At 32.3% G+C, this 11,584-nt stretch overlaps 2 long non-coding RNA genes across 10 annotated transcripts; one reads left to right on the plus strand and one right to left on the minus strand.

Annotated features, from left to right (window-relative positions):
• The first annotated feature begins 3,459 nt into the window (after positions 1-3,459).
• On the plus strand, positions 3,460-3,758 carry LOC139192155 (uncharacterized). The gene is made up of 2 exons (XR_011576029.1): positions 3,460-3,553; positions 3,696-3,758. It is a non-coding gene; the product is annotated as an uncharacterized lncRNA (long non-coding RNA).
• A 929-nt stretch (positions 3,759-4,687) lies between these two features.
• On the minus strand, positions 4,688-10,746 carry LOC103455990 (uncharacterized). Of its 9 annotated transcripts, XR_011576036.1 has the most exons (6): positions 10,096-10,745; positions 9,707-9,826; positions 9,538-9,601; positions 9,129-9,198; positions 7,152-8,273; positions 4,688-5,115 (listed from the first exon to the last, which is right to left on the minus strand). It is a non-coding gene; the product is annotated as an uncharacterized lncRNA (long non-coding RNA). The 9 variants fall into 9 exon arrangements; XR_011576035.1 differs by having other exon boundaries at positions 7,152-9,198; positions 10,096-10,746; XR_003769545.2 differs by having other exon boundaries at positions 9,538-9,826.
• Positions 10,747-11,584: the final 838 nt, after the last annotated feature.

An 11,584-nucleotide genomic window follows, 5' to 3' on the forward strand; every position in this document is an offset into this window, starting at 1 on the left:
TTTTTGGATTATGAGAATTTGTGGCATATCGTACTGAGAATCCTTCTTTCACGAGTGTACTTCCCCTGAACTGCTACTGTTTTTTATTTCTATATCCCTTATTCATTTTTATTATGTTGCAGATTATAAAGATGCCCACAGCTGTTATGGGGGAATGTAGGCTTTTTGGCCAGTTGCTTTAGTTTAGTTGGTGTATCTTCATGTCCTTAGCTTTTTGAATTGTAACCCCGCACCTTCAAATCTGAGCAAAAAGCCGGGATGCAACTCTTCAAAGACATTAGTGAGTGCTAGCTAGGACCAACTTTTGCATCTTTTACCGTTCCCTTGGTTCATTTATAATATGCTTCTGCGTATACGGTAGACTGAAATGTCTCACTCCATGATATTAACTCTTCATATTGTCTTGAATTACTTATGTGAAATTTAATGAATCCCTATATTTGAATGGCTAATAGTTTCTTTTTGGGAGCAGGTGTTTTGATTTACTTGTATAGCTTTGTAGTTTTGTGAGTGACATGAATTCTATTACACATGTTTGGTATTTGACTCTACAAGTTCATGCATTCTGAATTATTCATTTTTGGAGGTTACTGTGCCAAACTTCTGCCAGCATGTTATTAGTTTGTCTTACGCAATATAAACTGACACAAACTTTTCGATATTCACAGTCAATGTGGCTTGATTACGTCAATAACAATTAGTCTCAAAGTTTATTGGTTTTCTAGAATATTTTAATGTAATATTTATTATCTAAGACTTGAAGTTTAATTTGATTATCGAGCATATATATGTTGTATTTGCACATGGATATCAAAATAGTATGTTTAAGGTTTAATTTCATATGTTTTGTATATCTTAAAACAAATACATAATTGAAAAAAAAAAAAAAACTTTTTTCAAGAGTTAAACCAAACAAGTTTTCAAATTTTTAGATTCAAAAATAGTTTTTAAGTTCAATGCCAAACAAGTTTTTGAAACCTAAAAAAAACTGTTTCTAAGAGATGATCCTGAAAATTAGTTTTAACAACAATTCAAGTTTTTGAGTAGGATACCAAACAGGCCCTTAGATTTCTAGCGTTTTCGGAAGACCAAAGAATACACACACCTATGCTTTCCGCTCTGTATCTCTCCCTGTCCATCTATCTCTCTAAAATGGGAGAAAATCCCATAGATCCTGGCAGAGCACCTACCTAAATATCTCTCACACTCAATCCAAACCCGTAGCTCCTATCTCTCTCCAATTTGTCAGGCCCTGTGTCTCCCTCCTCTGTAGTCGCTCTGTCCCCCTCTCTCCGCTATCCACAGGCACACCCAGCTGTCTCCGAGTCAAAAATAGGAGCGATCTTCTCTCTCCAATTTGTCAGCCGTGATGTCCCCCCTCTCTCTCGCTGAGTCAAAAGCTGAAATGCAGCGAACGGCTGAAGATAGGTCCTCAAGCCTGAGTGGCAATTTTGTAAATTAAGAGAAAGCTGGTTAAAAGCATCTGAGTGGCAATCTTGTAAATAAACTGAAATGTGGTTCAAAACACTGTTCATGTGTACAGTGCAATTGAAAAGCCTTCTTTAGACTAAAGTAATTTACACTTTCATTGAGTATAACATAAGATTTTGTGGTATCCACTTCTATAAATATTTTAAATTGACGATCAAATTAGTTCCTTGTATTCATATAGAATCAAGGAGTGTAAGTGTAAAAAATCATCAAAATCAGAGTTAAAATAGCCGTTAAATCGTGATTTTTCGTTTATAACCGTCGAAAAGTTTTGTCTCATTACTTGATCTCTGAATGTTTGTTTTTTGAGATTTTTGGCGTATGCGATCTCGAAGCATATACAAATAAGTTTAACGGTTGGATCGTTGAAATTAGTTTCGTACAATGCGTATCCCATGAAAATAATAGATTCACTAACACTTAGAGTTTATTTATACTTTCATTAAGTATAACATAAGAATTTGTGGTATTCACTAGTGTAAATATTTTAAATTGAAGATCGAGCTCATTCATTGTATTCATATAAGATCAAGGAGTGTAGCAATAAAAAATCATCAAAATCAAAGTTAAAATAACCGTTAAATCGTGATTTTTCTTTTATAACCGTCAAAAAGTTTTCTCTCCTTACATGATCTCTGAATGTTTGTTTTTTGCAATTTTTGGCGTATGCGATCTCGAAGCATATATAAACAAGTTTGACGGTTGGATCGTTAAAATTAGTTTCATAGAATGCGTATCCCATGAAAATGATTGATTCACTAACACTTAAAGTTTATTTATACTTTCATTAAGTATAACATAAGAATTTGTAGTATCCACTAGTGTAAATATTTTAAATTGAATATCGAGCTCATTCATTGTATTCATATAGGATCAAGGAGTGTAGCTATAAAAAATCATCAAAATCAGAGTTAAAATAACTGTTAAATCGTGATTTTTCGTTTATAACCATAAAAAAGTTTTGTCTCCTTACATGATCTCTGAATGTTTGTTTTTTGCAATTTTTGGCGTATGCGATCTCAAAACATATATAAACAAGTTTGACGATTGGATCGTTGAAATTAGTTTCGTAGAATGCGTATTCCATGAAAATGATAGATTCACTAACACTTAGAATTTATTTATACTTTCATTAAGTATAACATAAGAATTTGTGGTATCCAATAGTGTAATATATTTTAAATTGAAGATCGAGCTCATTCATTGTATTTATATAAGGTTAAGGAGTGTAGCTGTAAAAAATCATCAAAATCAGAGTTAAAATAACCGTTAAATCGTGATTTTTCATTTTATAACCGTCGAAAAGTTTTGTCTCGTTAATTTATCTTTGAATGTTTGTTTTTTGTGATTTTTTACTGATGCGATCTCGAAGCATATACAAACAAGTTTGACTGTTAGATCGTTGAAATTAATTTCGTAGAATTCGTATCCCATCAAGTTCAATGGTGTGTGTACATATATATATTAAGTAGATTTAAATTTATTTATTTTGTACGTATAACACTTAAGAAATTGAATGGTATGTATATTTAAGCCAATCCAATGGTCACCATTTTTTAAAATTTATTTTAATATATATAATTATTATAGTTTTTAGGGGTATAAAATTGTTAAATTAATATATATAATTATTATAGTATTTTAGGGTTATAAAATTATAAAATTAATATATATAAAATTATAGTATTTGAAATATTAGGCGGGAAATTTCTCGCTTGTTTTGCACGAGGACATGGATGGAGAAACTTAGTGTCGGTTTTAATTGACGCTAGTTTCATTAAAGCGACGCTATGTGAATTTCAAAAAGTGTGTCAGAAGTTGGCGTCGGTTTAAACCGACGCAAACTAAGTACCCATATTTAAACCCCTCTCTTTCCCATTTCATCCGTGCTTTCATTTCTCCCCTAATTTCAGACTTTCTTCTTTTGTTTCCCCATTTCATCTGTGCATCCCTTTCTTCCTCCTTTTTAGGTTTTCCTCTTCTCCTTCCCCATTTTCTATGGATCGCCATTTTGAAGATCAACATTCTGAGGAACTCCACTTCGACGAGGAAGAGCTCGAAGGTGGTTCATTTTACATTATTATGATTATTAATTTTAGTTTATGTTTTGTATTCTAACTAGTTTTATGCTTAAATTGAAAATTTATTTTTGTTTCTTGGTTTTTAATTGTTTTTTTCTATATTTATAAGGATCAACTCAACAGAGATACGGACCCTCAATTCCGAATTGGAAAGAATAGCCTTGTTCGTTTGATTCGTCTGGAAAATGCATTAGTTATAATTCTAGTGCGTTTTCGAAACATGTAGCGGCAGAGGTTAAAGATTACAAAAATATTTAGATGGTGGCATACTGGAATAAAGAAAAAACAATGGTAAACGCTCCATGATTTATTTTATTATACCTTGAAATTTGTCTAATAAATTCTTTTATTTTTTAGGAGATTGCCGAAAAAAATAAGCATAATCGGCAGTTGAAAACTATGAACCATACAACCGGTTCAAAATCTTTTGCAAGAGTTTGGGAAGAATTTGTATGAGTTGTACATTTTTAGGAATTGTAGTTAATTTTAAATTTAATATATAGTTGGTAGAAATTTTATTTTTAATATGAAGTTTGCTTAAAATTGTTTGTTTTTTCATTGACATATGGTGGGATTTATTTTTATATAATAATTTTTAATTATTATTATTTAAAAACGGAAAATGATTTTTTTTATTATTAATATATTTGGTGTCGCTTATGAACGACATCATAACGGTCAAAACTGATGGTAGTTTGGATATTTTATAATTAAATTGGTAATTAGCGTCGTTTTAAACCGACGTAATGTTGAAGTTTGCGTCGCTTTAAACCGACGTCAGTGTCAGTGTCGCTTTTAACCGACGCTGCGTACTGGCGGATTAAGCGTACAAATCAACATTGAAGCCCTTTCGTGACGCCAGCATTAGTGTCGCTATTCCAATCTAACATTACATTGTTTTATGTCGGATTTTTGCTAAATTTCCGACAGAAATTGGGTTTCTTGTCGGTTTTTGCTTCGCCACTGATAAGGTATATTGTAGTAGTGACATATCTGATAACAATAACAATTTCATTTTCTCCGACAAAAAGAGAGAACATTTTTCTATTGGTACAACTAAATGTCCAATGTACCAAATGGGTTTGAATTGCTAATCCATACACTAGAATTCCATATGTCATCAATCACATTTTATTCCAACTAATTTAAGGGAATGAAAGCTAATCACTTTGCAAATTCCATATGAAACATACCAAATGGGTTTAAATTGCTAATCCATACACTAGAATCCAAACCCAATCCAAATTCAATTGTGGTCCTCTGAACCCAAAATAACAACTATGAGGTGTAAGGCCAAGGTTAATATGGAATGTATGCATCCCCTAAAACCTACAATCAATTTTAATAAATATCAATGAAGTCAAAAGGTCGATAAAACATTTACCTTAATAAAAGAATTACGTTAGAATCCAGATCTTCCTTAATTTCTCTAATTGCTGCATTATTAATAATTGACGAGTGTTGCAATGAACCAGCGTACAACTGAATGTAACGGCGACAAAGTTGACAAAGATCTCGAATGCGGTCCCAAGAGGATCGGCAACTGATTCAAGAAAACAAGTGTGAAGTCAGAACCAACATGGGAAATTCATAAAAGTACATCGATTTGTAAAATACATCCAAAAGCATATGGTGAGAAGTTTCACCAAATATTTGAAAAGTAAATACAAACTTCAACTCAATTCTAGTATTTTTATTTATAAAATTTAAAGGAATATTGTAAAAATAAGAAGCTGACAAAAAAGCCTTGAATACCAGGCCGTAAACAGGCATACAAGCATAGACCATAAAAGAGTATATAGATACACTTTTATCTGTCAAGTGTAGTGTATATATATGTGTTACCACATTTTCTTCTGCTGCAGGGCAGCTTGAGCAGCATCACGCCACCACAAATACAGACCCTCTGATAGGGGCACCACATGTCTCAGATGGGAAACATCAACATAAGTCTTGTATCTTGAAACAACTTCTAATAGTTTTATATCCAATCATAATATTGCCCTGAAAAATCTAGTAGAAATGAGTTGTAGCACTCCAGCTGCATACCAAGAAAGTAGAAAAGGAACAAATTTTATGGGTTGTGGAAAAGAGAAAATTAACACCTCAACTTTCCTCAGAGAGCTGAGAGAAGCAATTTTACTCGATACTTGTATATTAGAGAGGGAGAAGAGAAGTAGAGATATTAGAAGAAAACATTTAGAGAGGGAGAAGAGAAGTAGATAGCAATAGGGGGATACTAAAATGTGAAAGAGATCCTCCAGCGAAATCTTATTGCATTTTCCTAACTCCTACCATGAATTAAAGTTATAATATGAATATTTGTTTGTCAATGGCAGAACAGGAGAGAGGATGAATCAAAATAATACAGGGAATAACATTGTGCACCTCAGTTACTGTCAAAGAAACATCAATTAGCACGAGGGAAGCCTTCTCAAACGGAACCTCTAGATCATTTCCTTCTTGATTTCCAATGCGGTGATATTTTAAAGGGACATTTTGGATGCGGTCCTTAGCTATCAATATTCTTTGATTGGAACCTTGTTAGTTTTTAGTTTTTTATTGAGGTCCCTGACATTAATGTAATAATGTAAGTTACTATATTTTTCAAATTAAAAATTAAAAATTAAAAATTGAAAATTGTAATTGTTTATATTAATGAGATTTTAAATAAAACCCATAATTTATGGGATTAAAAATAATAAAATATAAATTATACTCTCTATTATATTGTGTGTGTGTGTGTACATATATGTACATTAGCCAAAATTAACAAAAAAAGTTATTGTACCAAAACATGGATACATTCTCAAATCAACGAAAAAGAATGTACCCATATAAGTTTAAACATGGATTAAAAAATTTGAAAGGATTTTATATTAAAAAAAGGGTACATTTTACATATAACAAATTTTTGATATATTTGAGAATGGGTACATTTAAGATTAAAAAAATGTAAAAATTATATGAATGGGTACATTTAAGATTAAAAAATTGAGAATCTTTTTATATATAAAAAAAAACTAATAGGTACAAACTTAATTTAATTTAATTTTTTTATTATTTTGGAAATGTTTGAATTGAAAATTAATTAGAAGTTTAATAGAGGTGTGAGTATTAAACCCTAAATTAATTACTAATTTTTATATTAAAAAATTATATAATAAACATGTAAATTCATTATCACATTAATGCTAGGGACTTGAATCAAAATTTGAGAACTAATAAGGTCTTAGTCAATGAACAGTAAGAACTAGGGACCGGATACTAATTTTTCCTATTTTAAAACTCCATTTCGTCCAGAGCTAGATACGAACAAAACGCGCACGTCCATAATTGTAAAATCCTTATTACATTTAAAATTGAAAGAACAAACCAAAAACTCAATGGCTGGCTCCCACTGGTTTCGTAGATTCAAAATCAATTTAAAACTCAATTATAGTTAAGTGCTTCCTAAAAACTCATATAGCCCTAAATTAATGCAAACATGCAACTACTTCAGATTAACTTAATTAGACAATTATTTTGAAAACTCATCAATCACAAAACTGGACGTTTTTATTTTGAAAAATCACTTACACTGGATGATAGCCCACGATGAGAGGATCATTTTTACCTCTTCAGTCGAGGTCCAATTCCGGAAGACTTGGTCAAAAATTGGCCAGAAAATCCGTGGTAAGAATCGTTTCTTAGATTTGAAATTGAGGAAATTCTGAAGGCATGATTTGACGGTCGTTGGTGATCGGTGAACAGCGGCGCTGTTGCGCCAAAGAGAAGAGGGAGAGAGGATGTGGGAGGGAGGAAGATGGCTGAGAACAAGGAGAGTTTATTTTTTGGGAAACTGAGAACAAGGAGAGTTTAAGAGTGAGAGAAAGCAAATAAAGGAGAGGCGGAGTAATTGAGGATTGAGGAGGGAGGGAGGGAGAGTGAGTGAGGCGTGTAGTAAAGAGCACAAATACACTCTCCTGTTTTTCTTTTTCGATGTGTCTTTTTGTTCAGAGGGCACATTTGAGTTAGTTTTGTGCTCAATGACATTTAAAAAGCACAAATATGTTTTTGTGTTGAATGAAAATGTAAAGAGCACAAATCAATTGTGTTCTTTTCTTAGCCCTTTTTTTTTGTAGTGGATGTATATGTCATCATGTATTGAGGAGTAGCTTGATGTAAACTAGAAGAATGGAGAGACGTTCAATGAAGGTTATTTGTTGTAGCATATCCCCAAAATTAAGGTTTTTTATTTTTCGGCTTGTTGGAGTTAACATAGCTTTAGAATGGCACTAGCAAAGGAGCCTGTGATGCTGCGGGTTTTAAAACTGTTAGGCATAACAAAAGCAGTTGGTGCAAAGTTGTAATGAATAGTTTGAAACGAATAGTTTCTTAACTTGTTCATGCTTCGGTAAATAATATTCATCAGCATATGTATAAACCAAACTAAATTTATTAATTTAAAAAATTATTTGCTTCCTCTGCCCAACCCAAATTAATTCATACAAAATTTGCACAACACAAATTAAGAGATCAAACCAAATCTACACAATTCAAATAAGAGATCAAACCAAGCTAATATTTTCCTTTTGGAAAAAGCAGCATACTCTTGGGAGAAAAGTGAGGTAATTAGTAGTGTACCACTAATCAGACCCCTGTAAATCAGGTTGGCCTTAATTGATCAAACCGCACCTGCTTTTTGAAATTCTGAAATATCTATCAAAATGAAATTACACAAAATCAAATTTGAAAAACAAACCATACTAATTCAAATAAGAAATGCACACAGTTCCCAAATAAAGAGCATGGTTCAAGTTAGTGATTTGATTTAGGCACAGAATGCAATAGCAACCTATCTATTTATATAAATTAAAAATATTTAAATATACACTTCAATAATGTTTACAGTTATTCTCTACTGTAAGCAATTATTTTTGTTTAACGAAGTTCATTATTTTGTAAGCAATTATTTGTTTACAAATTCGAAAGCGATTTATTCACTTAAGTTCCTAATCAGAATAACATAAACATTCACATTAATAAAGAACTTGGAAAATGGTATGGACCTCCAACTGTTTACATCTTCTCATCTTGTCTAAAAATAAAACACCACATATGGGTTCTTCCATTGGATGAACACTTCATTTTCTATATTCTATTGGGTTCACTTTCTTTTCATTTTTTTTCATTTTTACCATACCAATCTGTGCATCAGTATGCCTTAACCTTTGACTCCCTATATGCACCTACTTTATTACCCTCTCTCTCTCCAGCTTTCCTTTTAAATAGGTTATCATAAACCCATGCTCACTCTCACCCAACAACAACAAAAAAACAGAGGAGAAAGGAAGACACCACATTTAATTAATTCATGATTCGGTTTAATTAGCTTTGATTGAACTGGAAAACCTAAATCCTAAGCTCTATATAACAACCTGCATTTAAACTGTCAAGTGATTTAAACTGCATTAGGCTAATTATTTTCAAATTTAAACTCACAACCATTTCAAAGAGTTGCAAGCATCACAATGCATAATTGAAATATTAAAAGAATAATAAATCTCTCCCCACCTAAAACAGTCAGATTCTCATTCTCATCCAAGGCCCCGATGACGTTTAAATACTCTATGGCGTTTTGCACCTGTAAAAGATATCAAGAGACAAAAGGTGAGTTGCAGATAAGAAGCAAAATTTACAAATAAGCACAACATCATTTCAGGAGGAACAATTTAGGGTCAGCCTTGAGCTTCACGTGTGCAGGGTGCAACTAAACCACCATATGCCTCTACGATAACAAACAGACATTAATAAGCATATGCACTGAATGCTAAGGAATTAGCAATCTTTAGCTCTAATCAGTTTAAGAAAGTAAAGCTACAATGAAAAGCAAATTACAACAATTCTCAATAAGCTTTCAGATCATTTTAGTTATGACAACTTAAATATTTCCATGTGATCTCAAATAATTGGAGAACCTCACATGATCCATCATCCATGTGATCTCACTTCTTTTTCAAATGGGTAGCCTCCAATCGATCTAATATCTACCGAGTAACACTCAAAGATCAATACTTTAAGCAAAAACATAAGGGGTTCCATTTATTTCCCAAATAAAATCAATGGTTTACATAGAAATTAGAAAAGCTGACCAGTGAGCAAAGAATTCGACTATGGCAGAGGAGGCAGGGGTGTCTCCAAGGACTGCATCGAAGCTGGTGGCGTTCAAATCGACGGCAAAGTCACAAGCTGATGTTCAAATTCCTGATTTTCTGTAATGGTATAATGATGTTTAAGTGAAAAGAATAAACATGGCTCATTCATATCTCTATCAGTACAATTAATTTGATTAAATCGTCCATAACTTTCTTACAATAAAGCTCTATATTTCTGTTTAACCGCACTAAAAAGCCTGTTTTTCACTCAAGAATCTTGTCAATCCATCTCACCAGTAATTTTTCGAAAAAATCACACACATTTTAATCTAACACCAACCAAGGAGTTGTCAAATCAGGAAAAATCAAAAAGAGAAAAAACTTACCCAAAAAATAACAGGACCGCCGGAACCGTCAGTAAATCTGAGACTGACCAAGCAAGGAACCAAAGCGCAAAATATCCTGTTAGCCAGGAAAACTCTAGCACAGGAACAGAGCCAACCCAAAACCAAACGGTTACAATTCCATCCAAAATTAATCAAAACACAGAATAACAATCAAAACACAGCAGTTAGAAAACACACCTCAGTTGTAGAAAATTAACTTCCCAGCGATGCAAAAACAACCGGTGCTCAAACGGAAAACAAAATCAGAAATAGATAGGACCAAAATCGGTGCAAATCAGACATAAACAAACGCAAAAAATCTCTTGTCTAGGCTTGGAAGCTACGAAATTGAAGAATCTATTCCTCATATTGATTCTACTTGATTTATCATTAGTAGGATCGCTAAATCATGAAATTATCCAAAAATCCTATATCGTAGAAAATTGAAAATTGCAGGTAATCAAAAGCTCAAGAATTTTACACAGAAGAACTAACTTTCAAATAATTAAATATATAATTACGGGAGAAACGATACCTGTGTATGGAGATGATCTTTCAAGTCCATAGGATATTTTGAGGTGTACTCAATTTATAATTTTAGCTAATAAGACAATATTATGTTCATTCTTCTATATTCGAGTACAAATCGTTCTATTTTCAGTTTTGTAAGAGATGATCTTTTACCGATTGTCAAAATGGTTCCAACCATAAATTAATATATCACTTACCTTTATTTGTTCTCTTAATTTATCAGGAATTTATTTGCATATGTGTGGTGTAGACAATTTTAACCAGTGAGTATTTAACTTTAATTGGAATTGATCTTTGTCTTACTTATGGCATATACAATGAAAATATGATATGTGTCCACCTTTCTTCTTTTCATTTGTCGTTATTTTTCATACATTTGTGTTGATATAGGGAAGCAATGTGATCGCTAACTTTGTGTCACATTTTTGTGTAGGATTTTTTTTTATTTGAGACGTGGATATAAAGAGATGGATTGTGTTTATCACTGTTCATCAACAGTGTTCCACCCGTTTGGGTTTTAGTATATATAGAATGTCAATTTTGGACCCACATAACATCTTTTGAGTTGATGTGCGGTCAAACTACAACTAACATCGTATTCATGCTATTTTTTCCACTTCACGCTATTCCATATCTTTACGGTCTGTGTTCTGCCACAAAATAAGAGGTGATTACTGTGATTTGTACTGAATTAAGGAAGTTTGAAAATTTCAAAAATTAAAAAAAAAAAAAAAGAAGAAAGAAAAAGCTGTATGTGGGAGTTGAGGAAATTAATCCCAAAATCTCATCATTTCACTCTGCATATTCGGTTTAATATCCTCCAAATATATACATAATGCTGCGTGACTAGGATGCCTGCTTCTTGTAATCGTATTTTTGATACTCTTGCGTATATGATGAAGAACTGTAGTGCGGAGTCAAAAGTGATTGAAATAGGTATTTATTCAAAACATATTTC

Source organism: Malus domestica, chromosome 15, assembly GCF_042453785.1.
Source record: "Malus domestica chromosome 15, GDT2T_hap1".
Classification (NCBI taxonomy): Eukaryota; Viridiplantae; Streptophyta; class Magnoliopsida; order Rosales; family Rosaceae; genus Malus; species Malus domestica.